Source organism: Anabrus simplex, chromosome 4 (genome assembly GCF_040414725.1).
Source record: "Anabrus simplex isolate iqAnaSimp1 chromosome 4, ASM4041472v1, whole genome shotgun sequence".
Lineage (NCBI taxonomy): Eukaryota > Metazoa > Arthropoda > Insecta > Orthoptera > Tettigoniidae > Anabrus > Anabrus simplex.
Genome location: NC_090268.1, coordinates 48,185,634 through 48,211,408, shown reverse-complemented (window position 1 = coordinate 48,211,408; position 25,775 = coordinate 48,185,634). Strand labels below are relative to the sequence as shown.

The 25,775-nt window shown below is 36.6% G+C and overlaps 1 protein-coding gene across 2 annotated transcripts in view; it reads right to left on the bottom strand.

Moving 5' to 3' along the window:
• LOC136871607 (cysteine desulfurase) overlaps positions 1-25,775 on the bottom strand; it is a 145,209-nt gene that overhangs the window by 12,093 nt on the left and 107,341 nt on the right. Inside the window, exon 11 of one of the 2 annotated variants that reach the window (XM_067145060.2) lies at positions 16,336-21,265. The exons of the other annotated variant lie outside the window; for it this stretch is intronic. The gene's annotated coding sequence lies outside the window, so the exon portion shown is untranslated. Of the gene's footprint in view, positions 1-16,335; positions 21,266-25,775 lie in introns of those variants that run through there. 2 annotated transcript variants of the gene reach the window in all.

Below are 25,775 nucleotides of genomic sequence, written 5' to 3'. Positions count from 1 at the left end.
GTTCGGACATTTCCAATCTGGTGCGTTTATTGTCCAACTAGTTGATGTACCCGTGCTTCGCTACGGAATTCTACATTGTATACAGAATTCTAGGCTAGGTAGTGTACACGTTGTGAGCAAGATTGTATTAAAGTGCATAGCTCTTAACGTTACCCTAGAAACGCAACGGAGAAGTCACCAAACGTCTTTTCTCATATGAAGACTGTGTTAGGGAATTTTCATTGTAATGATAGGCCCGCTTGCCTACCATCAGTCACCACCAGGTTGGGGAGTTTTCATTATAATGGCAGACACCGACTCTCCACCAGCCATTTTACATCCTCAGAAAAACTGTCTTAGTGGTTTTTCCAACTGAAATGAACATAGGTCATTGCAATGAGGTCAGTAGGAATGGCGCGATTAAAAGCAATACTTTCATATGAAATACTCCATTAAATGAAAGACCACACACTTTCTCACTTTTAACGAACAGTACTATGCTGGAATTCCAGAGCTGGAATGACCAAGTCGCAGACAGTTCTGATCCGTGAACACTCTTCATCTTTTTTCTGCGGGGGGGGGGGGAAGGCGAATAGTGGAGAGTCCCAGGGCAAAAACTATGCCTTTTTAATAATCTGTTTCCGAGGAGTACCCGATGAGTCGGAAAATCTCAATTCACTACAATGGCAACGGAAAAACCTATCTGATTTGGAGGGAATTTTTTTCCTCCAAGCCAGAGGAGAAGGCCCCTCTTCACTGCTAATATGGAATTAAATGAATGTAGAATTTAATAAAAGTGAAGAAGAAGAAGCTTTTCTTAAGAAATGGCTCTTTTCAGGTTTGACTTTTGAGTTATTTAGTGAATTGTGGTGCTTTAATTTTAAATAGGCTTAAATAGTAATTCTTGACCAGGTCATACTACTACTACTAAGTGAACCTCTGCGGTAAGTGTGCATACAGCTCATTCAAAACAGCGTGTCAGAGTAGGGATCGAATAACTGGAATACTATGATGAACCAGTGTGTTACGTACCTGCAGTATCAGAAAATGTATGAACCAGAGGAAAATGAAAATGAAAACCTACAACCTGTTTTCCAGTCATTGACTGGGTCAGGGATGTAATAAATGAAGCATGTATATATATAGCTGTTAGTACGATGGGGTCGCCACTCCCAGTGATATATTAATGACTGATAGATGCTATGAAATGAGAATGGAGAGTGTTGTTAGAATGAAAGATGACAGGGAAAACCAGAGTACCCGGAGAAAAACATGTCTCGCCTCCGCTTTGTCCAGCACAAATCTCACATGGAGTGTCCGGGATTTGAACCACGGTTACCAGCGGTGAGAGGCCGACGCGCTGCCGTCTGAGCCACAGAGGCTACATGAATCAGAGGAATGGCATGCTAAAGAAGAAATTTTTCCAACTCCCCAGCTATTTCCCGCCTATGTTCAGTCGGGCTGTTATACTTGGTACGCAGTAGTAATCCCATCTATCGGAGTTGAGCGGGACCATAAGAAACGAAGAACATCACAACAAACAATGGTCAATGTAAAGTTATTGTTGATCAGTAACAAACAATGTTCAATGTAAAGTTATTGTTGATCAGTGTTATGCGCTTTCGATATTGTAGGCCTTCTGAAATACCACTCCTATCATAGTCAGTACAGTAAAACTGAATGAAACATAAATGATCATTAATTGTATTGTCTATAACTTTTGTTATGTAGTACTTTTCGATAGCACCAATAACATAGGTACCGGTATTTAAAAATTAAATTTTAGGTGCCTTCCCCTAAACTACCATTTCATCTCGGGCGAATATAATTATTTACAGCCTAGACTGTAGTTTCTTATTCCCCGACTCTATATAGTGGTTTTTATTAAATTCTGTTAACCCATTTTCTCGTGGCTAGGTGTTGATATGGATTTAGCAACAAAACTACAAATTCATTAATATCTGTGTTATCAGAGCCGGTACGGTAAAAATGTATAAGACATAATTGATTTGAAATTTAATTCTATATAACTTTAGTTATATAGTATTTATCGATAGGACCGCTAATAATATAAATATTCGAGAATTAAATTTAAGGCCTTTCCCTAAACTACCATTTCACTTGGTGTGAATAAAATTATGTATACCTTTGTAGCGGCTCATCCCCCGACTTTACATACCGATTTTCATTAAATTCTCTTCAGCTGTTTTCTCGTGATGCGTGTACATACAGACAGACAGACAGAAATTACGGAAAAGTAAAAAGTACGTTTTCTTGTTACTATGGACATGACCGATACAGAAATACCATTCTTTTCAAATTCTGAGCAATGTACAGACAAAACTCTTATTTTATATATATAGATGTCAAGAGCCACGGCACCCATCTTGCAGATAATTTTTTCATACCCAATTCTTCGGTTAAAATATAATATACCCGTTCAGAAGACATCCCTACAGCTTCATCAATCTCCCGCACTTTCAGTCGAAGATCCTCCATGACCATTTTATGCACTTTTGCGATAAATTCTGGGGTCGTAACACTTTTTGGCCGTCCACTACGCGGATCATCATCCAAGCTCTCCCGACCAAATTTAAACTCGTTGGTCCACTTGGCAACAGCTGAAAATGAAGGAGCAGAGTCCCCCAGTGTGTTCTGAAAGTCAGCATGAATTTCCTTTGTTTTCATACCTTTCTTTACAAAGTATTTAATCACTGCTCGAATCTCAATTTTTCCATTGACACAAATCACTACGTGGGAACAACAACAAAGAGTCGTCACTACCACACTCCTGCAGCTAGAGCACTGACGCACCACGTGTTCACTCACAAAGGATGTGTGATTATTGTGCGGGAACCTCGTTGCTCTAGCACTGACATCTAGCAGTGATTCTGAGAACTTTTCAAACCGTCCTCGTATGTATGTACAGTACACTCATCCTAAAAATTGGACATTGGACACATTTTTAAGGAACCGTAGGTGTCCAACTTAGAGGGGTTTCACTGTAGTTCATTTTTGTTGTTTCTTGCAATGGCGTTTATGATGGTATTACTGATAACTAGGGCCGGGATGTTTATGACCTAAAAATGTTAGAAATATGCAAGCATTTATGACCTAAAAATGTATTAAAATATGACAATAAATATGACTAAAATTTTTTGATCACACTTTCGAAATTTTCAAAATTTTGCCAATGTTTAAATTAACATTATATTGAAAATATACTTTTAAAATCTAGAACATTCAATAATAATATATTTCTCCTTCTTAATCTGTTTACCCTCCAGGGTTGGTTTTCCTCTCGGACTCAGTGAGGGATCCCACCCCTACTGCCTCAAGGGCAGTGTCCTAGAGCATGAGACATTGGGCCGGGGATACTACTGGGGAGGAGGACCAGTACCTCGCCCGGGCGGCCTCACCTGTTATGCTGAACAGGGGCCTCGAGGGGGGATTGGAAGATGGGAAGCGGCCGTGGCCTTAAGTTACTGTAGGTACCATTCTGGCATTTGCCTGGAGGAGAAGTGGGAAACCACGAAAAACCACTTCCAAGATGGCTGAGATGGGAATCGAACCCACCTCTACTCCGTTGACCTCCCGAGGCTGAATGGACCCCGTTCCAGCCCTCATACCACTTTTCAAATTTCATGGCAGAGCCGGGAATCAAACCCAGGCCTTCGGCGGTGGCAGTTAATCATGCTAACCACTACACCACAGAGACGGACAAATAAGTAATAATATTAATTTTATTATTATATTTTGAATTTATTTAATTACTCATTCCAGGGGTAACTCTAGACTCTGCACAGAATGAAATAAAGGTCACATTTTGATGGGCGATCAGATTACAATAGCAAATAACATTTATTTAAAAGTTTTCAAATAGGAATGATCTTCTATTTTCATGCTACATTGACTTGTGAAGGGGAAAAAAGACCGCTCAACATCGCAGGATGTTACTGGGCCGTATTTGAAATACATCATATCATTAGAGTTCAATTGAGGCTCACTATTCTGTTGCTTTATATGCATCTGTCTCTTTCTATACAGCTTACTCTTCTAATTAACATAAATATATATTTCCAAGAAAGATAATCTTAGAAATTACAGACAATAATTAGGGGATGTGAAAAATCCGTATTTGAGACAACTAAAAGCAGGTATGCAAAAATCTAATAAAAATATGACAGAAACATGAAAATTCACAGGGAAATATGACCCTAATATGAAAAATGACAAAAAATGTTTAAAGAGCCAAAATATGATTTTATATGACCTGTGAAAATTGCATAATTTTAGACACTGTAGATAAAATCATGCTTAACTTGTATTTTCCATGGAAATAATATAAAGAAACAAAATATGACATGTTATAAACATCTGGGCCCTACTGATAACCCACTTCATAGAGTGGCACTTTACTTCAAGTTCTTTATGCCATTGTAAGTGTTTGTGCATAATATGTTTCAAGATGATGATTCCATAGTATGATAAACATACTTAATCGTCACTTTTATGTACCACGTCCCACTAAATTTAATTCAGGGAAAATGGGAATATCAGAGGGAAAACATGTAGGTTACTAGCGGGCACCCTGATACTTTTAATGCTTTAATTCCAAGACTGCCAGTCTATACTGTAAAAGGGATTATTTTGTTGTTTTCTCAAGTGGTCTTTTAACATGTATCTTAAATGTACGATGTATACACCTAGGTATATTCTGATTTATGATTCAGTTCAACAGACAAAACAGTAAGTTATCATCCCATGACTAAATAAGGAAGAATTCTATTCCTTGTGGGATAGAGTAGTAGGTAAAGGAAGATAGGGGGAAGTGAGACTTCTTGGACATCAAAAATCTCATACTGTCAGTTTCAAAAAGGAGCAAATGGATGAAAGGAGGTTGAATGGGAAAAGTTAAAGAAGGGGGTTGCTGGTCCAAGTCGCCAGTCTCATGTGGTGTTGGGTTTTGTGATTGCAACATACAGTATATCTCACAAGCATAGCATCCAGTATCATCGGTGGGCAGAAAGTTATTTGTATTGAGGTGGATTTCAGTATTTTCCTTGTAAACTGATTTGATGATATGCGGGTACATGAGTGAACTGAAGTTTTGGTATCTAATAACATCTTTATTGCCATTGGTTTTAATGAAAGTTGAAATACCAAATTTAACCGTTTAATATGCCACTAAATCTCACAGTTAAGCACTCTTTTATGCCAATTAACTGTGCTGGGATTTGATCTGATAACCCTGAGCGTAGGAGGTGAATGTCTAACTAACTATTCCACACAGCCAGTCAGATTCATGATTACTTAAAACTTAGACAATGCTGACTTAAAAGCTGTTACGAAATGAGCATATTTTGCAGGAGAAGCAAATGTTTAGAGTAAGGTATAGAACATTCAATGTGGTGAAATATTAAGTGATCCAAATATTTTGAGTGAACCTTATTTGATAGGAAGGTAAAGGATTCTTAACAGCATATTGTAACAACATGATTCACCTAAACTTTGAAGAATACTGACTTCACTTCTTTTTTTTTAAACAGTAAATTTACTTAACTGGAGCTCTTTCAACCATTTGGGAATGGTTATCCTCAGCAACTGACTGCCAGGACCGGAAGATGTATTGCTAAATTTTACTTATATTTATTAATTCTCCATGAGGGACAAGTTTGTGGAATATACAGTGTGTATCAGTGGCGTATGCTGGAATTAAGACATGGGCTACCATTAGACTTAGGTTACCTCTTTTCGATGGTTGGTTTAGTGAACGTCAAGCCTTCAGCGTTTTGAGCTGCAGCCAGTAGCCAACGGAGAAGCTTGCTGTGTTGTCAAGGCTGCTTTACAGGCTACAGCCCTGACCTCTGGTACTGCCAATGTTCCACCCCTGATCAGTGGAGATGGTAGCCTAAGGTTTAGCAAATGAAAGTCCGGCTTTGTGGCTAAATGGATAGAACATTTGCCTTTGGTCCAATGGCCCCAGTTCAGTTTTCACAATCAACCCCCTCATACTGTTAATTCCCCTGGCTTGAGGACTGGGTGTTTATGACATCTTTGCCATTCGTTTTATCCCCATTAGGTCAACACCAAGCCTATATAGATGTCATGCCCCATTATTATTATTATTATTATTATTATTATTATTATTATTATTATTATTATTATTATTATTATTGTTGTTGTTGTATAGCGGTCGTACCCATCGTTCACTGGTTAATTAGCTTCCTCGGGAGATCAATGGTGGTGTCTGACCCATGATCACGGGTTCAATTCCAACCAACAAAAGAAAACACTGAACCTGAAAGATGGCATTTCAGTTTAGCAGATCTGCCAATAAAAATAAAACTATATTGCTCCTCTAACAGCAGCCCTGCAGTCTCTTCCTACAAGGATGTAGAAGTAAACGGGAGTGAGGAATACCTGCAATCTCTTATCTGTATCATTAAGCCAGAAGTATGAAGTGAGGAAGTATATACGATGATTAACGCATGGTTGATAGTTAGCAGTGGCGATCTGACGGGCCGAAGCCGGTCCCCGCTCCTATCCGATATCCAGCAGCAGGCCGTGTGTGGCGAGTCCGGGGGGGGGGGGGGGGGGGGCAAGAGTCCGATGCCTTGCTTTCAGAAATGTGTGCGACGTTTTTTCTCACTGCTTTCAAGTTTTGTAAATTGAACAATGTTTCAGATGCTTAAATTATAATGTGCTTTAGATGCCCATCATTCTCAATTGAGATTTGGGCTTCACTGATAGCCTTGGTAGCCCTCAGTATACGTCACTGGTGTGTATAGGTACAAATAACTTCAAGTTCATCTGCTTTCAATGCAGGAAAAAAGAACAAGGTTGTCTTCTTAAGTTTGTAGAAAATTGTGGGATTAAGTGAAGTCGACTGAATTCTCATTGTAGTCTGATTAAGAATGCAGGACGAAGTAATATTAGAGAAGTTTTTTTTAATTCATGGTTTCAGCAGTAAGAGTTATTAGTCACGGCATGCGGAATTAATCTGAAGACTTAACCAGAGTTTTCAAACTACACAACAAAATCCTTCAGAGTCATAACTTCAGGCTCACAAATCAAAGAGCTTTCAAGACTGTCCATTTATGACTGCTGTTGGTGTATGTCTACATAAGTTATGGACCTTGCTTAGGAAACTTAAGGTTTGCAGTCATGCACAACGTTGAAATCTGAACATACAGGGATTTCTGGAATTGTTTGAACAGAGCATTATACGCCCCAGTCCCTGTAAGTTTGGATTGTGATTGCAACACGGTTGTTACATTAGAATAAGACACATATCCATTCAGTCATCTTATTACATCTAGAAACTTGGGATTCTTAAGTCAGATAAATCCAAGGTAATCAAGGTGAGCTCTGTGTTTTCCGTGTTCTGACTGGGGGAATTTGTCTTCTATCACCACATAATTCACTATTGATCAAGTCTTGTAAAACAGTCAGAAAGTCTCGGGCTTGAGTTCTAAGGATTTCCTACATTTACAACTAACTTCTTTGTATAATAAGTCAGTGGAGGTTTTTCGTTCTTTTTATCTGATGTACTCCTGGTTTTTAAAATAATTGTTATTGTTATCAATCAATCAATCAGTGATCTACATTTAGGGCTGCCCTCCAAGTAGCAGATTCCCTATCAATTGTTTACTAGGTTTTTCTTAAGCATTTTCAATTTGTCCTCTTGAATTCCAACTTTATTTTCATATTATGATCATTCTTAGTTTTAAAACTCTGCTCAAGTTTATTCGTCTATTTATGTCATTCCACGCCAGCTCTCCACTGTCAGCTCGAAACATACTACATATTACAAGTAATAAATTTCATTGTTATGATCCGTATTGAAAATTACTATGTATGAGCAATTACAATTTGAGGGTCCACCTGTTCAGTACACAAAATAATCCATTGATTATTATTTCATTATCCTTTTACTCGCAGAACATGTTTCAAATTTCTATAGAACACTTTCCCGCCTTGTCAATACTTTACATACTTTACAAACTAATTTCTTTGTATAATAAGTCAGTGGAGGTTTTTTACACACAAAAAAAAAAACGTAAAGTATTGACAAGGCCGGAAAGTGTTCTACAGAAATTTGAATATAAGTCAATATGGACAGGATTAACCAACATGGCGAAAATAATCAATTCCGAACATGTTTCATTCAATATTTGGACATCATCAGCTGCTACCTACTGACTAAGATTAAAATTGAAACTAAATTAAAACACAGGTTTTTAAGGAGTACTCCTGATGCTTAAGTTCTCCAGTCTAAAATACAATGATTAATAAGTCAGTAAAACTTAACACTACAACTTCGTGCTTGTAACACTTGTAGAATGGAATCCTGACTTGATTTTGATTTGAAGAGATTAAACATCTTGTAAAGTTCAATAGATGGCTGGTTCTCAAATATTCTTAAAATGGGGCTTAGAGATGATTGTGTCGTATAAGGGATTTCTCAAGTTATTAATAAAACGGACCACGTATATTCTTACAAACGTATCTCTGTGGATATACAGTACTTGTAGTTCTTTTAAGTCCCCTATATTGTTTCCTCCCCACAGCTGACTCGAGTGCCTTTCTGCCTGCCACCTTGTGTCTGGTGTAGTATCTATACTGTTTGGGAGATGAAAATTATCTTCATTAATCAATGACTGCTGTGAAACAAACATTTATCAGTTCTGTCACTTAGAATACTGCAGGGTGCTTGAAATGTGAACATAATTCTTTGATCCAACCAGGACAAAAAAATATACATTAAAAATAGACTGTAAGAACTTACAGTATGAAGACATGTTGAAGTGTTATTTAGTCTGTGTAGATTTTATTTCATATATCTCATCATTGGCAGGAGTTCAATAATAGAACAAATTTTAACTCCTTTTTTTATTAAGTAGGGTAGAGCATTCATTTCTTTATTAAGTTATATCATAAAATTAAATGATCATTGGTTTTATTTTAATCAGAAGTACAATAGAATAATACTACATTTAAAAGAAACAAACTATATACACAAATACTGTGTATACAACTGAAAGGTCTTCTGGTGCTAAAAAAATATAATCATACCATAAAATAAAATGATTATCACTTTTTTCCTGGTGCTCAAGAAAACACAGTTTCTAAGCAGTTTATTCATTAAAATCCATGTTTTAGCCATTGTTTCTAGTGTTTCTTCATACCCCTTCTGATAAATGAGAAAAATAATTTCCTACTTGTATTTTCAAGACTGGTAAAATATATTTTGACAGTGCTATTTTAAAAGATTCAGTGAAATGTGGAAGAACAGGTGCTTCAGAATTTCTGTATTTCTTGATGAAGATACTTGAGAACAATATGTTCAATTTAACTGACTTTCATCTCTATTGAGGGTTCTCTTTTCTAAAACTCCCTAGTAATATAATTTTATATTGATGGAGAACTGGAAGTTTCTATCATTTATTCAAATTTTTATTTGTAAATACCGGTATTCTGTGTGACTTATTAGAAAACTCCGCTGGCATTATTAGTGGTTCATTTCAAAGCTTATTTGATGTGAAATTAAAATTTTATTCATTATTTTTTTATGAATATGCAAAGGAATTTGAAACTATTTTCTAATACAGTAATTAAAAATAGGAAATCCAAATGATCATAACTTGAAGAATCAACGCAAAGAGTTGGTGTGTACTTAGTATAAAACAAAGTCCTAGATCCTATCTGTCTGTCAGTCCGTGATGGCTAATCTCAAGAACCACTGGATGGATTTTGATTCAGTTTTCACCATTCTGTTAAGCATTTCTCGAGAAAGGTTGGTATATAGTAACATTCATCTATGACCAAAGGAAGCCAAGCAGTAACGATTTCAGTAAAGCAAGTCGAAGTAAATGGCCTTTCATGTCCCTTTTTAGGTTACGCAGGCTAAACCGTTAAAAATACATCTATTCTATGCAGGTAAGAATTGTTCAGCATAAAAAGTTCTACAAAATACTCCACAACAGCGGATATCTATCTTTAACACATACCCTGCTATAAGTATTTTTATGTTCCAGTAATGATTTAAATGAAGCAAGTCAGAGAAGACACGGTCGTCCGTGCAGCAAAGAAGCAAAGTGTGAGAAAAAATTTCAACTTGAAACAACATTATAAGACGACAGCACACATCACATCAAAACAGAAGAAAAACCACACTCCTTATTCATGTAAAACCCAAGTCTGAGATTAACACATTTTCAACAGACCTCTGTAAAGCTTTGGTATCTAGCAATATTCCATTATATAAATTTCATAATCCAGCTGTCCGGCTCCATGGCTAAATGTTTAGTGTGCTGGCCTTTGGTCACAGGGGTCCCGGTTTTGATTCCCGGCAGGGTCGGGAATTTTAACCATCCTTGGTTAATTTCACTGGCACAGGGGCTGGATGTACGTGTCGTCTCCATCATCATTTCATCCTCTTCACGATGCGCAGGTCTCCTTTGGGCGTCAAATCAAAAGACCTGCACCTGGCGAGCCAAACATGTCCTCAGACACTCCCTGCACTAAAAACCATACTCCCATTTCATTTCATAATCCAGCTTTATGTTCTTTTATGGAAAAATACTGTGCAAGTCAAAAAGTACCAGATGAATCGACACTTAGGAAAAACTAGCTGTTGTCACTGTATAACAACCATTGACTCAGTTCAAAGTGACATTGGAGAGAACTATATCTACGTATCATTAGATGAACAAGTTATGCCATGCAAGTATGAAGTTGTTAACTTCAAACATTTGTAATAAAGTATTGATTAGGTGGAAATCTCATTCTTCATACTTGCATTCTTAATTCATCAATACGGACAATGAAGCTGATAGATTATAGTAAGTTATGCCATGTCGTTGAAGCATAACAAACTTCATAATTAAGCTCTGCCTATGTGAATGTGGAAAATCTCATCTTCTACCATGCACAGTACTTGAACTAATTATAATACTATAGGAAGATTCATTAATGATTCTCTGCAACTATTGTGGCTAACTGAGACTGAGAATAGTTGTTCCAAGGTGCTTGTGTGATAGTCACAGATGCAGCTCCATATATGCTGAAAGCAGTTAAGGCCTTCAAGTGTTTTATGCTAATCTAATTCATGTTACTTGCTTGGTTCACGGACTATATTGTATTCCAGAAGAAATACGGATACACTATACAGTTGTTAACAGTTTAATTTCAAGTGAAAAACAAGTGTTTCTTAAAGCTCCATCTCATGTCCAGTTCTACGAAGATCCCCCGAGTTCTGTTTGTTTTCCAGATAATTCATGCAATAGCGAGATGTGTGCCTGGGGTCATTGTCTTGTTGGAGGAAAAACCCACATTGTTGTCCAGATGGAAGAGCATAACGAGATAGGATGGAATGGTAGCCATTTTTGTCCAGTGTTCTTTGAATTCGGTGCACTCTACCAACTCCACTGAATATGAAACAACCCCAAACCATCACAGAGCCCCCTCCATGTTTCACTGTAGGTGTTATACAGTAGGATGCATTTTTTCCGATGCTGAACATCGAACATAAACTCGTTGGTAGGCATAGAATCTCAAGGATAATATAATAAAACCAACTATTCAATACTTTCCACTTTTAATGTGATTTGAATCTACATGAATTTATGTAGACTTATCACATCAGGTACATGTTTCACCCATTATTTGGGCATCTTCAGCCTGTAGACAACCTTTAGGTCAAGATTTATGACCTTTTTAATCATATATAGTATACAAACGTTAATAATTTCTTAAGACTAACATGCCAGGATAATAATTTAAACATATGAACAAAACCTGTGGGTAACAAATTGATGGAGTTTTAACACAATTAAAACTTGTCAGTCATATTCTATCTAACTTATGTCTAATATGGATCTTCTTCCTCTATCATAAGTTTTGGGTAAAGAGGATATTACAAACCGGGGTTCATTTGACCCTCCTATATAATTTCATGTTCTTGACGTACCATAACTAATGTCAGAATGTGTTGTCAACCACAAGTGGAGATTTAGAACTGATTGTTCGTTGTAGGCTGGTCAAGATTGTTGTGAATGAAAAATATAAAATTTAAATTAATGGTGTTTTTTACACGGTTAAAACTTGTCAGTCTTGGTGGGGCTTATTTGAACCACTTGTAATACATATATTTTGGCCAGCAGTGTACTTGGTGCATAAAGTATATCACAATTCACATCATCCATACACAAGAGATGAGAATTATCAGAGATTTTTATCTTTTGCACGAAGAACATGGAAAATGTAAGCATAACAGAACAAAATAGAAATCTAATGCAGAAGAGAAAGATAGCTATAATCATAATAAAGTAATTTGATCTGTTGTGGTATCTCAAGAAAAAATGACCTTTCTACATCACAAGAAGTGACAAATGCTTACTTAAATGAAGATATTTAGGACAAAGTGAGATCAAAATGTATGTCTTTTGCATCTTCACCACAATACGTATTTTATAAGCCTGATGAATTCAAAATCAGGATTTGAATGGATCACTTTGCTCAGCTTATCTCTAGCTGCTGCAGCTACTTCTCCATGCGATGATTGCAAACACATTTTGATGTCCTCAATAATTGATAACGATTCCCTGCTGCGATAACAAAGATATGTGACGAGTGAGAGTTCCGGGTAAAAAATTCCAGGAAAACAACAGAAGTGGGTTCAGTGCAAAACCAAGGTTTGTAAGCTGCTATCTCAGTAATGCGGCATCACAGAACTGCGATACAAATCTTGTTTTATTCGTCTAATATAGATGAAAAAATTAGCCGTCAATGAGTAATGCACAATTTACGGTTCAATTTATAACTGGGACACCTTATTCCTAAGAAATACAGAGATCGACGTGGGGCCTTCCGGCTTACGTCAATATTTACTCAATCAGCAGATAAAAATGTGCCTGGTTAATTGGATTATAGAACCTCTACCGTATGTACTAACTTTGGTTGTCACACAGGATGCCAGGAATACATTCTCACCGTCATACTGTATAACATGAAAAAATGGTCCCAAATTCTGCAAACCAACATTCGTAAAAGGCACTATCATGCAAGTTAACATTATATATGTGCCAAAGTCAGAAGAAAAGTCATATTATACAATATTAAACATCCAAATATTTGCTATTAAATCCAAAATCTTCAAAATATGCATTGTGCATGAATTTTCTCGTAAAAAGGCCAAAACATGCAAACATGCAGGGAAAAAGAATGATTATTTGGAATCGTTAAACCATAAAACGAATATTTGAGAAGTGTAACTAGCTTATTTAAAAACATGCATTTGCATGGAAATCCAGGCTCTACAAATCACCAATTGCTGTTTGAAGTGATCTTTTTTGAAATGTATACAATCCCTCTGTTTCTGGCCGCTCAGCAATAGAATTATATAATGTATCTACTGTACATTGAGATTTATCACTGACTTCACACTAGAGAGCTTCAGCCTGGCAACACTGGGGCTTTCTTTTTGGTCATATCTTGACAAAGATCACAATTTGTAGTGCAGAGGGTTGAGATCAGGACTACTCGATGGCTAAGCACATTCATCTCCTTGACCACACACTCCTGGGGTGCTCTGGCTGATGTTTCCATTTCTTTCTCTCAAATTGTGCTTGCTTGGAGTCTCCTCACTAGCTTCTTATGGCCTTCTAACATACTGCCTTGCATGAAGGTGCAAGCTGCCTCTTTAATTCACCTATTCCTATTCATCATGTAACAACGCTCCATTTGGTACTTTGCTGTTGCTGATCAGTTGTAAGGAAGTGACTTTTATGTTTATTTATTTATGGTATTGAGCATATGGCTTTTAGCGCCACGAGTGTCCGAGGACATGTTTGGCTCGCATGGTGCACGACTATATTTGACGTCCTTGGGTGAGCTGAGTTTTACATTTTTTTTAACCTTTTAGTTGCATGTTACACCTTAATTTATGAGTAATGAACATTTGGAATTGGTGTACTAAAAAGGCAATTACTGGTTGCTTTCGTGGTCAGTTTCTGTGCAGACACCACCATTGCTTTCACTACTTTCACAGTCCTTACAATGCGTAGCTATCTTTCCTGTTCCCAAGTCTGTGAGTTGCTAGGTAGTGTGCTGCACAAAACTTTATGAGATTTCAAGATTCTAGAGGATCTTGAAAATCTTGTCCACTGACTTCTGTATATACCTTTTGTAATTCTACAACAACATAACATGAGCAACCTCCCACTTTCTGAAATCACTTTTATAAAGTAATATTAAATGAGAGCTGTAACAGTACTACAATCTATCAACTTTGTTGTCTGTATTGATAATTTGAGCACACAAGTATGAAGGATGAGTTTTCCACCTAATCAATATTTTATTGATGAGTTTTCCACCTAATCAATACTTTGATTAGGAGGAAAACTCATCCTTCATACTTATGAGCTGTAACAATTGTTATAAATTATACCAACTAGATACATAATGTGTGCAACATTATGTTCCTTAATGTTTTAAAGATGCTACATCTATAAAGTTGAGGTTTTTGGAAATGACAGTGCCACTGATTTGTACATTGTGGAATCATCATCCATTTCCCTCATCTAGCTCCTGCTGTGTTGGGATGTTGATCATTTTCAACTGCCTTAGTCTGGGTCTCCTCATGCCCCACTTCCTTCTGTCTGGGTCTCCATCATCTGCTTTGGCATCCTTCCCTCTTCCATCCTCTTTAATATGTCCAGACCAAACCAAAGTTTATCCCTCTTCATTCCATCGTAAAACATTTTGCACTCCAATTTCTTCCGTGATGTCCTCATTTCTTACTCTGTCCTTTCTTGTCATCTTTAAAATTTCATTTCACTGGCCTGGATTTTATTCTCCTGTCTTTTTGTTAGTGTCCAGATCTCTGCTGCATATGTCAGTATTGTGCAGTAAAACCTGTTATACATCACCTCTTTACACTTATTGGTACTTCCTTCCTCCATACCAGGTTTCTCACACTCGGGTAGAATGCATTTCCCTGTTCAATTCTTTTTGTGATATCACCTTCATCAGTTTGCTTCCTGAGTACTTGAAGCTCTCCACAGTCTCGAGGTGATATAATAGAATATCACATCTAAAATGATCATATTAGTTCTAAAATATTAGAAATAATATCATCAGTACTCATTAAGAGCTCTCCCTTCAATACAGATCATATGATTTTTATTTCTCATAAAGGAAATAAGACTGCTCTAGAATGTAAGAATCTGAACATAGGGAATCTAAAGAAATCTATTATTATTCAGACTCTACTGCTTTTTGTGATTTACATAATATTAAGAAGCAGAGAGAAATAAGATGAAGTGAAGAGAAGTCTGCTGGTGTATGAAGATTGATCCCCTTGAGCTGCATTTGTGGCTTTTCCCCTAAAAACTGGGAGAAGCCTTTTGTTTTCTTTCCATAATTAAAAGTTGTATCCACTTTGTGTATCAAACCTTCACCCACCTTTCCAAATGTGGTTGTAGAAAGGTGAAGCAAACCTTGTGGTTATGTTATACAACTTGTTGGAGTCTGTACTGAACAGTAGGTTACGTTCCTGTTCTTCATGTCTTCTATCATCAGTCAATCAATGATCTGCATTTAGGGCAGTCACCCAGATAGCAGATTCCCTATCAATTGTTTGCCTCATATTTGTAATTGTTTACCTAGCTTTTTCTTAAATATTTTCAACAAACTTGCAAATTTATCAAACATTTCCTTTGATAATTTATTCCAATCCCTTACTCCTCATCCTATAAATGAATACCTGCCGCAAACTGTCCTTTGGAATTTCAACTTCATGATCTTATATCTTCTACTTATGTCATTCCTCCTCAACTCACCACTGACAGCTCGAAACTTACCACATAAATACAAAGTATGTTACAAGTGTTATTTCTAATATCCACCTATTCAATACAAAGCGATCTAGTAAATTAAGAATTAAATCTTATCATAAAAAGTGACAAGGGACATGTTTTGCCCATTTTAAGGGCATCATCAGCCTCAAACTCAAACCTGAAAGGTTAATAATCAGGATCCTGATTGTTCTTACAAATCTTAAAAAGAGGATATCAATGTAGGTGTTTGTCTAACAAAAAATTATTAGAATGTCCTTGGTTAAAATCGTAGTATCAAGCTGCATATCACAAGTTCACAAGATTACACTCTCCGGGGCACTGAGTCAATGCGCCCAAAACCTGTTGAGGTAGAGCAATAAGCAGCTCATTTATGTACATTTCAATACGGACCTAACGTGAGAATTACTTACCACATAGTCGAGCATCTCGTCTGCTTACTCCCAAGTCTTCCCAGCCCAAAGTTTGCACCATTTTAGTAATGCTACTCCTTTGTCGGAAATCATGCAGAACAAATCATGCTACCTTTTTTTAGAATGTTTTCCAGTTCTTGTATCAAGTATTCCTGGTGAGGGTCCCATACATTGGAGCCATACTCTTACTAATATATAATTGCCATTGATGTCTTAATTAGCATCTACAATAAAAGTTTCCGTGAGTCTCTGTGGCTCAGGTGGCAGCACACCGGCCTCTCACCACTGGGTTCCGTGGGTCAAATCCCAGTCACACCATGTGAAATTTGTGCTGGACAAAGCAAGAGGTGGGGCATGATTTTCTCCGGGTACGCCAGTTTTCCCTGTCATCTTTCATTCCAGCAACACTCTCCAATATCATTTCATTTGCCGTTCATTAATCATTGCCCCAGAGGAGTGCGACATTCTTCGGCAGCCAGCACAATTCCTATCCTCACCGCTAGATGGGGTCTTCATTCATTCCATTCCTGACCTGGTCGAATGACTGGAAACAGGCTGTTTTAGAAGTATGTTATACAAATGTTATAACTGAGAGACTCTGCAGTGCCCATTTTATAATGCTGCCGCTATGCAACATCACTGGTTCTCGGAAGAGAGTGGAGACAACATTCTTCTAGCCTCTACAAAAACACTCCTCAAATCTGCAGATTGGCATCAAAACATTGTTCACATTTTGTGTACGCAGGAAATGTCATTTGAATTTGAATAACAGCAGTGACAGTTGCTCGACTCTTCACATTCTTAGTAAGACCACGGCTACTCAGTGGTAGATTTATATCGTGTCCCACTGTACATTTCCTGAAAAATGCCATAATTTCAGGCCATGTCTATAAGTTGAAAACTAGAACAAAATCAACAAAATTTAAAGTTCTTTCAATTCAGCAAGTTGAGAAGTCCCCTCTTCTACATCAAGTGTGTTGATCATTGTGAAAAAGTTGACAAAAACAGTAAGCATGGTAAAAAGTTAATCATTAAACATTTTGTAACTTCAGGATTTTAATATTTTTTGATGAGTTTATGTTATGTTACTCAGTAAGAAGGATTCATTAGAAAGTAAGAATGCTATTCTGTTGCAATCCGAAGTATGCATTTTATGTATCTGACTTCTGATCTTCGAAGACTAGTATATTTGAGTTTCAAGAATCAAGAATCTTTATTTGCCATTGACCATATACAGTGAAACAGGCTTCGTCAACTGATAATAATTTAGTATGTAATATTAACAAGGTTAAATGAACAAACACCTTTTATTAAAACTTAATACTAACATTATGCATTTCTAAGAATTCAGAAGTATTATAAAATGGATTTTGTATTAACCAATCATACAATTTCCTTTTCAGATTCGTTAAAGGAGTGGACCGTCCAGAATGTTGTAAATTGTTTTGCTATTTGAGTCTTATGGCGGCGATGAGATAGGAAAGGCCTGGGAATGGGAAGGAAGCAGCCGTGGCCTCAGTTAATGTACAGCCCCAGCATTTGCCTGGTGTGAAAATGGGAAACCACGGAAAACCATCTTCAGGGCTGCCGACAGTGGGGTATGAACCCACTATCTCCCGGATGCGAACTCACAGCTGCGCACCCCTAAATGCACGGCCAACTTGTCCGGTGTGGTAATTTATCGAATAATCTTAAACAACTAATTTTATGTGAGTGAGCAGCTTTTGACAGCCTATGAATGGGGATGTCAGTGTTTGATTTTCTCCCGAATATCATAAATGTGAATGTTTTCCTAGTACTGAATTCATTTATGTTTCTAGCATATGTCAAAGAAACATAAATATACAAATTTATAAATGTCAGTATTTTAAGCTTAATGAAGTGAGGTCGACAATCAATGGTCATCTGCACCAGCCTTATACATTTTGCGGACAACCTTTTCCTGTATTAGAAGAATATTATATACGTAAGAAGAATGCCTCCATAATAACAGTCCATAAGTAATGTGTGACTGGAAGAGACCAAAATATGCCATCCTTAGGTAGTCACTGCTAACTAAATCCCTCAATTTCCACATAAGATAGATCAGTCGCGATATTTTTCTTTTTTTTTTTTTTTTTTTTTTTTTACAAACATGATCAATGTGTGTTTTCCAGTTCAGTTTGGCATGAATATGAAAACCCAAAAGTTTGACTGACTGACTGACTTTCAATATCTTTGGATTAACATAGTGTGAAAAATTTAACCATACCATCAAAGTTTGAGTGAATATACAGCACTGAGCATCACAATTTGTTTACAAATTGTACTCTATGTGTTTATTGAACTCCTAATCCTCTTCAGGGTAGCAGACTTGAAGTGTCAGGATTGTAGTCTGAGGCTCACTCTTGTTCTACTAATAGAATTTCATAAAAATAAACAAAATTCTCATACACAAGAATCGATGTAACACAAGTGTGTTTTCTACTAGATACTCTACAAGAGAAAGTTAAAAGACTGAACATGTTTAATAACAAGATGTTGAATTTCTATGTGAATTAATAAATAACTTTTACATATGAACTGATAAAATGTATTCTTGTCAGCAATAGAGCAGAACATAACATTGCATTGTATGGTTATTCAGTGGAAGAAATAATACTTTCAGGAGAACATCTTACTATGTGTTACTCTCCCCTAGTGATGGGAATATCAAATGTTTTAAATTATCGGTAGACTACCGATTGTGAAATGTGACTATCGAATGAAAACATTCAATAGTTTTCATTCGGTTTGAAATTGGTTAGAAAGTAGTAAAATACTTTTGTATTGTGGTACTGCTAGTATCTAATAATAAATCATTTGCTAGTAACTACAAAGATCGAATGTTGAAATGTAGATTGTTGTATTTTACTACTGATTTTTATAGCATGTTTGTTTTATTGCTAGTGATATAAGCAGAAATATAGAGACTAGTAACATACATTACACATTGGTCTACAAAATAAGATAAAAATTTCTGATTAAATTAATTGTGGTCATTATGTTTCATGGTAAATAAAATGTATTTTTGTGTCCCTAACCACAAGTTAATGAATGTATGATCGTCTGTTCATAAAATACAAATGTTAGGTAATTTCAGACGAAGGTTAGGATTACACCTTATTTTAATAATAATAAATTTTATTGCGCACAATGTGCATAGAGGTTCGCAATTAGATAAGACAGTGTGGCGTCTAATGCGCTCTGCATAAGTGTTAGTCCTTAATAAATTCACTAATCGAGCAGGACCTCGAGGAACACTTCTGGATATGATATCTTTTACATACTTGGTCACATAGCCTACACACACAGTTTATGTTCGGATCGTGAAAAACTTTGTTTTTACACATCTTGAAATGGAATCCGTGCACAGTCAATCTCGTAACTATGTGTCTCAGTTGGTAGCCCGTTTCCATCCATTTCCGATTCGTCATGGCCTCCGTTGAGTAGAAGTCTTCCCAAATATCCCTCTTTTTTTCTCTAAGTTTATGCAACAGGTTATCGTATGCTGCGCCTTCTGGTAAAACAAGATTGTATCTCAGGTCCTCAATCAGGAAAGTTTCTCTCGCGAGTTCATATACAAGTCGAGATCTTGTAGTCTTTGAAACACTGAGGACTCGCTTCAGATATCTGGATTTTATCTTTTCCAGGTCTTCTAATTGCTTCAAACTCAGAAATTCCCCTATGATCTCAAGCCCATAGGTTAATACTGGTAGCACTTTTACTTGAAAAAGCACCATGGCTGTATCCACTGCAATTTGTGTGATATTCTCAATGCCATTCATCGCTTTCAGAGCTGCAATAATTCTAGCTCTTATATGGATCCTGAAACTGCTGCATGTGGTCTGCAAGGTTACACCTAGGTATCTGAAACTGCTAACTCTGCGAAGGCGGACATTATTACACCATATGTGCTCCGTTTCCTTTAGTTTACCTCCTTTCCTGAATACGACTAGTTCAGTCTTATCCTCATTTATTTTCATTTCATTCCTGTTTGTGAATACAGCAACTAAACTAAATGAAAAGGCAGCATATTTTCCTAGGACCAAGTAATACTGCATATATTAATTTAAAAATCATTCCATTCTGTTAATGTTCAATCATTACAGGTTCATGGTTAGTACATGGAAAGTATTTATAAAAAACTATATCATGATTATCTATTGATAAAGTGCACAGTAAGAAAATTCCATAAATCATTATACAAATTTGAGTCAGAGTCTGCGAGGGGGAAATAAATCTGAACATATTATTTGCTTTATTATGTTTACATCATAATTCATGCCAGTCAAGGGTTTCATGCCAAAAAGTATAGAGTCTACTACCATTTCTGACTTTATTCCATGGCGAAAGAGGAAGTCGAGGAGGAATTTGTGATCCGAATGAAAAACCGAATGCAAGCGGAAACATCGGTTGTAATGGTAGTTGATGACTAGCGAATAATTTGGTAGTTTTCATTTGATAGTCCCGTCACTGCTCTCCTCTATATCTTATCGAAATATCAACAAGTTCTGGAAGTAGAATCCTTCATAATATGTTGATGTGATCAGGTTGAAAAGAAGACATACTGGTAGTGTCTTTATTACCTTTTGTGAAAATATCTATTTCTGCTGTAATGTGAGAACTGCACCAAACATGTGTACATACATATCCGCCATATCACTGGTAGAGAAGTATTCACAGTGGAATTATGGTAACTTTAGATGCGAGTATAATAGTTCATTTCACAGAAAGTTAACTTAGATATCTCACAGCATGTAAAATATAATTTAATATACGGACATTAAAACAATGGATGTCATGAAAATATTTGGTCCAGGGAATAGATATCTATATAGAATGATCATACTTTCAGATTGATTCATTAATATATTTAGTAAAAAGAAAGCTTTCATTTTATCAATTTAACTTGATTGCAGTGACTTAGGAAACCATGCATTCGGACTCAGGACTTGAAAATTAACTCCGGTTTACCTCTTGGTTTCTTGACCACTGCAAATGGGAAATTAAGAAAAACTGTCAAGTTTCTGTTGTTTACAAGTACAGTATAATACAGTTGGCTTTAGGTCATAAACTTTATACATTTTAATATTAACTTCTTTTTTTCTTTTTGTTTTCAATTGATATAATCACTGACTTCCTTTTCTTCTTAGACTAGCAAGTAAATACAAGATCAAAGCAGTGTTCTGGAGATTGTCCATGTTTTCCTATATATATATCCAAGTGTCATATGTCTCTTTCCCCCATTGAGACAATCCAAGTGCAAGGAGAAATCTAACACATTATTTACAGTAATTGTAAAGAATTGGTATCTACCTTCTATATACCTGGGGATATTTTATTCAAGATGCTTCACAAATCAAATCCTCGAAGAAGCTTTCTGTCATCTAGTCCATTTTGATATAGTCGTCTGAAATATAATACTGAATATACATTAAAAGTTAAATATGTTATAACAATGAAGTAACTATATGATGAAGTTAACATCATAATAATTGATATGAATTTGTATATGATATTATGAAGTCTCACTCTTACATTATTTGTAAAATATCCAAATGAGTAAAAAAAGAGGAATAAGAACATAATTAGCCTTCCTGTCTCCTGTAATGTTTCTTGCTCTGTGATGAATATCTTGTGGTATTAAAATGATGTGATCATTTTTGGGAGCACTGCAGTGGGATGATCTGTTCTGTCCAGCTGGCCGTCCATACAAATGGGAAATTTAAAGTCCTCGGCCTGCCTACCTACATATGTTTCCTGATTCAGTAATATTTATAATATTTTTTAGGTTATATTGTCTGAATTCTCTTCAAATATCAAGTGCAAATTACTGTCTGGTTTGTAACTTATTTCTACCGTCCATACTATGCAAGCCGAAGATTATTTTGTTGATGTTTAATGAACGATCAGAATGTTTATAATGCTGCTTTTGTTCTTATTCCTTGTTTTATTTGTTTCTTGTACTTTATATTGAATATGTATACTATATATTGGCTTAAATGTAAAATATAACATTTTTGAGATAATTCACTAAATGTGAATGATTTTTAGTAACATATGATGATTTCTGGAACAAACATTTTTAAGATATTCATAAATAAACTACTCTTAACAACCCGATTTTGTTATAATTTGCTACTAAGTCTCCTTATAGAATTAAGTTACTTTCAACCAAGCTTGATGAAAGATAAGGCACTTTAAGAAGTGTAAGAAATTAAGACATTGGAAAGAAATATAAAGTGAAAGAGTAAAGTAATTACGGTATATAAATACAAATGATTTTGATTATTTGGGCATATTGGCCATAAGGGAATGTTGTATTAAAACTATTAGGAATGGCTGAGAATGGTATTTGCATGACAATAGACACAAATTTCTAAACAATCATTTTATTTTAGTTTTGTAATATACTATGATAGAAACTTAAATGCAGTAGCTTGCTTCTGCCATAACAAGACAAATCATAAAGTTTGTTATCAATGGGATGATGTTGGAAGAAGTCCATCTTTGTATGGGAAATTAGTAACAAAAAATCTGTGAGTGCTGAAGAACAAATATTACCAGATATGAATTGATAGCAATAATGGCTCTTTATAGTTATTTAAGGCTGCCATCAGATTGTACTGGGACTAGTTTCTTGATCTTTGAATACCTCACAGGCAAACACTGGTTGCACATCTCAATGATTTTTTAAAAACAGGTTACGTTTTATCACCCCATTATTGAGATAATGTTAGCACAAGACAACTTTTTGGATATTTTTGAACAGCACCTATGAGAAGCATGTGGTGTGTCACCCAAGAGTTTCAGTAGTTCCCATGGACAATCCGAGTATTGTACGAAGAGTGCCTGTGATTATCACGTGCAATATGTATATTACTTGCAAGAAGAGGATTTTCACACTGGCAAGAGTTCTCTGCATGGTTCTTAAATAAAACAGCAAAACAGCCATTTTTTTCTCCCAAGTATTAGAATCAGGTGAAGCCTGATATCGTTATTTTATGTCCCACTAACTACTTTTACAATTTACGGATGTTGAAGCCTGTTTCTTCAGGGATAGGGTATTTAACTTCACATAGTATCCATCCATGAGCTGTCATTAATCTTAACACGGATGATAAGAAGAGACATTTTCAGAGGGAGTAAATATATGGGTAGAAATCATTGGTGATTTGCTGATTGAACCTTATGTATTACTCGTGTATCTACAGGTGCAAGTTACCAACCTTTCCTTTGAGACAAACCACCTCAGGACACAGTGTGAATATTAAATTTTCATGGCCGTATTGTACTCGAAATAAACTTTCAGTGTATTGGGTCATGTTCAGTACATATCAAAGAGATGTTAAATACAGAACTGGCCAATCAGACACCAGTGGGATTCATACCCACAGCCTTACGATTTTGCATCGGATGTTCTGTCCAATTGGGCTATAGTGGCCTAGGACATATTTGTTCTGCTGGAAAGGATCTAAGCTTAACATCTCTTCAATATGTACTGAACACCACCACATCATCATCATCATTTCCCCTTTTCCAGCTGACACCAGGATGAAGCAACTATGGTTCCTCTTCACTCATCCTGTCTCTCCTCCATTTCTCATCCAACTCTGTGTTCCAGTCCAGGTTCTGTTGTTCTGTGCTGTTCTTCACCAAGTCCATCCATTGTAAGCTTGGTCTTCCTCATCCTCTCTTTCCTGTCATCTGTCTCTCTAGTGCTTCTCTTGCCATTCTTTCTTCTTTCATCTGCTTGATGATGATGATGCTTGTTGCTTAAAGGGACCTAACATCTAGGTCATCGGCCCCTAATGGCATGAAATGAGACGAAATGTAATGACAACTTAAAAGTCCAAAATCATCCACCGACCAGAATTCAAAACATGATGATGAAGAATGAATGGATGGATATTAATTTAAAACAATCAGTGGATTCGACCTGCAATGCTCCACATTCCCAGAAACTAGCATTAAACAATAGTATTACTGACCAAGGGACTGCTTCTAAAGCACAATCCTGAAATGATGATGCTTGTAGTCTAAAAGGGTCCAAAATCCAGGTCATCAGCCCCTCATAATGGTACATATTGCTAGGAAAGTATAACCATGGTATTTGTCATGTTGCGGTACTAATCGAAAGTAGCATACTCACGGTATTCCACACATTATGGTACTACTCACAGGTAATGTAATACGCACATGTAATGCAGACCTATGGTCAGGGGTAGAAGAAAATAGAAATAATTCAGTAGCCAGCCCCTTTTCATCAGGAGCCAGCGCATTTTTCACAAATATACATTATGAACACCACAGGTTAGACTAGGATAAAGCTACGTATTATTTTTGAAATGTGACCGTAAGTAGTATAGTCTCATTGCATATAAGAATGTAAATTTATATTTTAAGATATACTAACCCAAATAATCATCAGTCACCTTCAAGGGCAGCATCTTTTAAAATTACACTTGTGCCTGTTTGATTTCCCACCAGTAACATTCAACATGCTTAACAATGCAAACAAACCTCCAAAATCAGTGTAGGGTCTGTTTTTTTAGCATTCATTTTCTTGACGCACCTCGCTAAAAGTGCACATTCAGGATTTTTCATGAAACTTTCAGCCTTTTGCCGGCCCCGCGGTGTATTGGTAGCGTGCCTGCCTCTTACCCGGAGGCCCCGGGTTCGATTTCCGGCCAGGTTACGGATTTTGACCTGGATCTGAGGGCTGGTTCGAGGTCCACTCAGCCTACATGATTACAGTTGAGGAGCTATCTGACGGTGAGATGGCGACCCCGGTCAAGAAAACCGAGGATAACGGCCGAGAGGATTCGTCGTGCTAACCGCACGACACCTGATAATCTCCAGGCCTCCGGGCTGAGCAGCGGTCGCTTGGTAGGCCAAGGCACTTTGGGGCTGTTACGCCATTTTTTCAGCCTCCTAACATTTCGAGTGAGGATAGAATTTTTCGTTTGTTTTAAACATTTCCAGTTTAAATGGTCCTGAAAATCCGGATACACCTTTAGAATGTTTGTCGGCAATACGACGAAAGTTAATGCATAATTTACACTTCGCAACTCTTTCTTCATAGCACAGCCACGGTAGTCATTCAAGCTACGATTCTGTGCATTGTGTATCATTCTCATACTTCTCTGAATCAGTAACATTCAGCTTGCTTAACAATGTAACCAAACCTTCAATATCAGTGTAGGGTCTGTTATTTTTTGCAATATAATAAGATGCCATGAACAATGCATTCATATGCTGTAACATTAGCATTCATTTTCTTTACGCACTTCGCTGAAAGTGCTGAAATTTCCGTTTGCCTGAAAATTGAAATTTCGACGTATTTTTGATGTTTGACCTATCATTGTCTTGAACACCATAAATTTCACGCTGGTCATTGTCGTCCTGAACTCTACAGTCGGCACTTCCATCAAGTGTTTTCTCACATTCACGCCCTTTTGTATCACTTTGTGTTACATTTACAGACCCTACTTATGAAGAA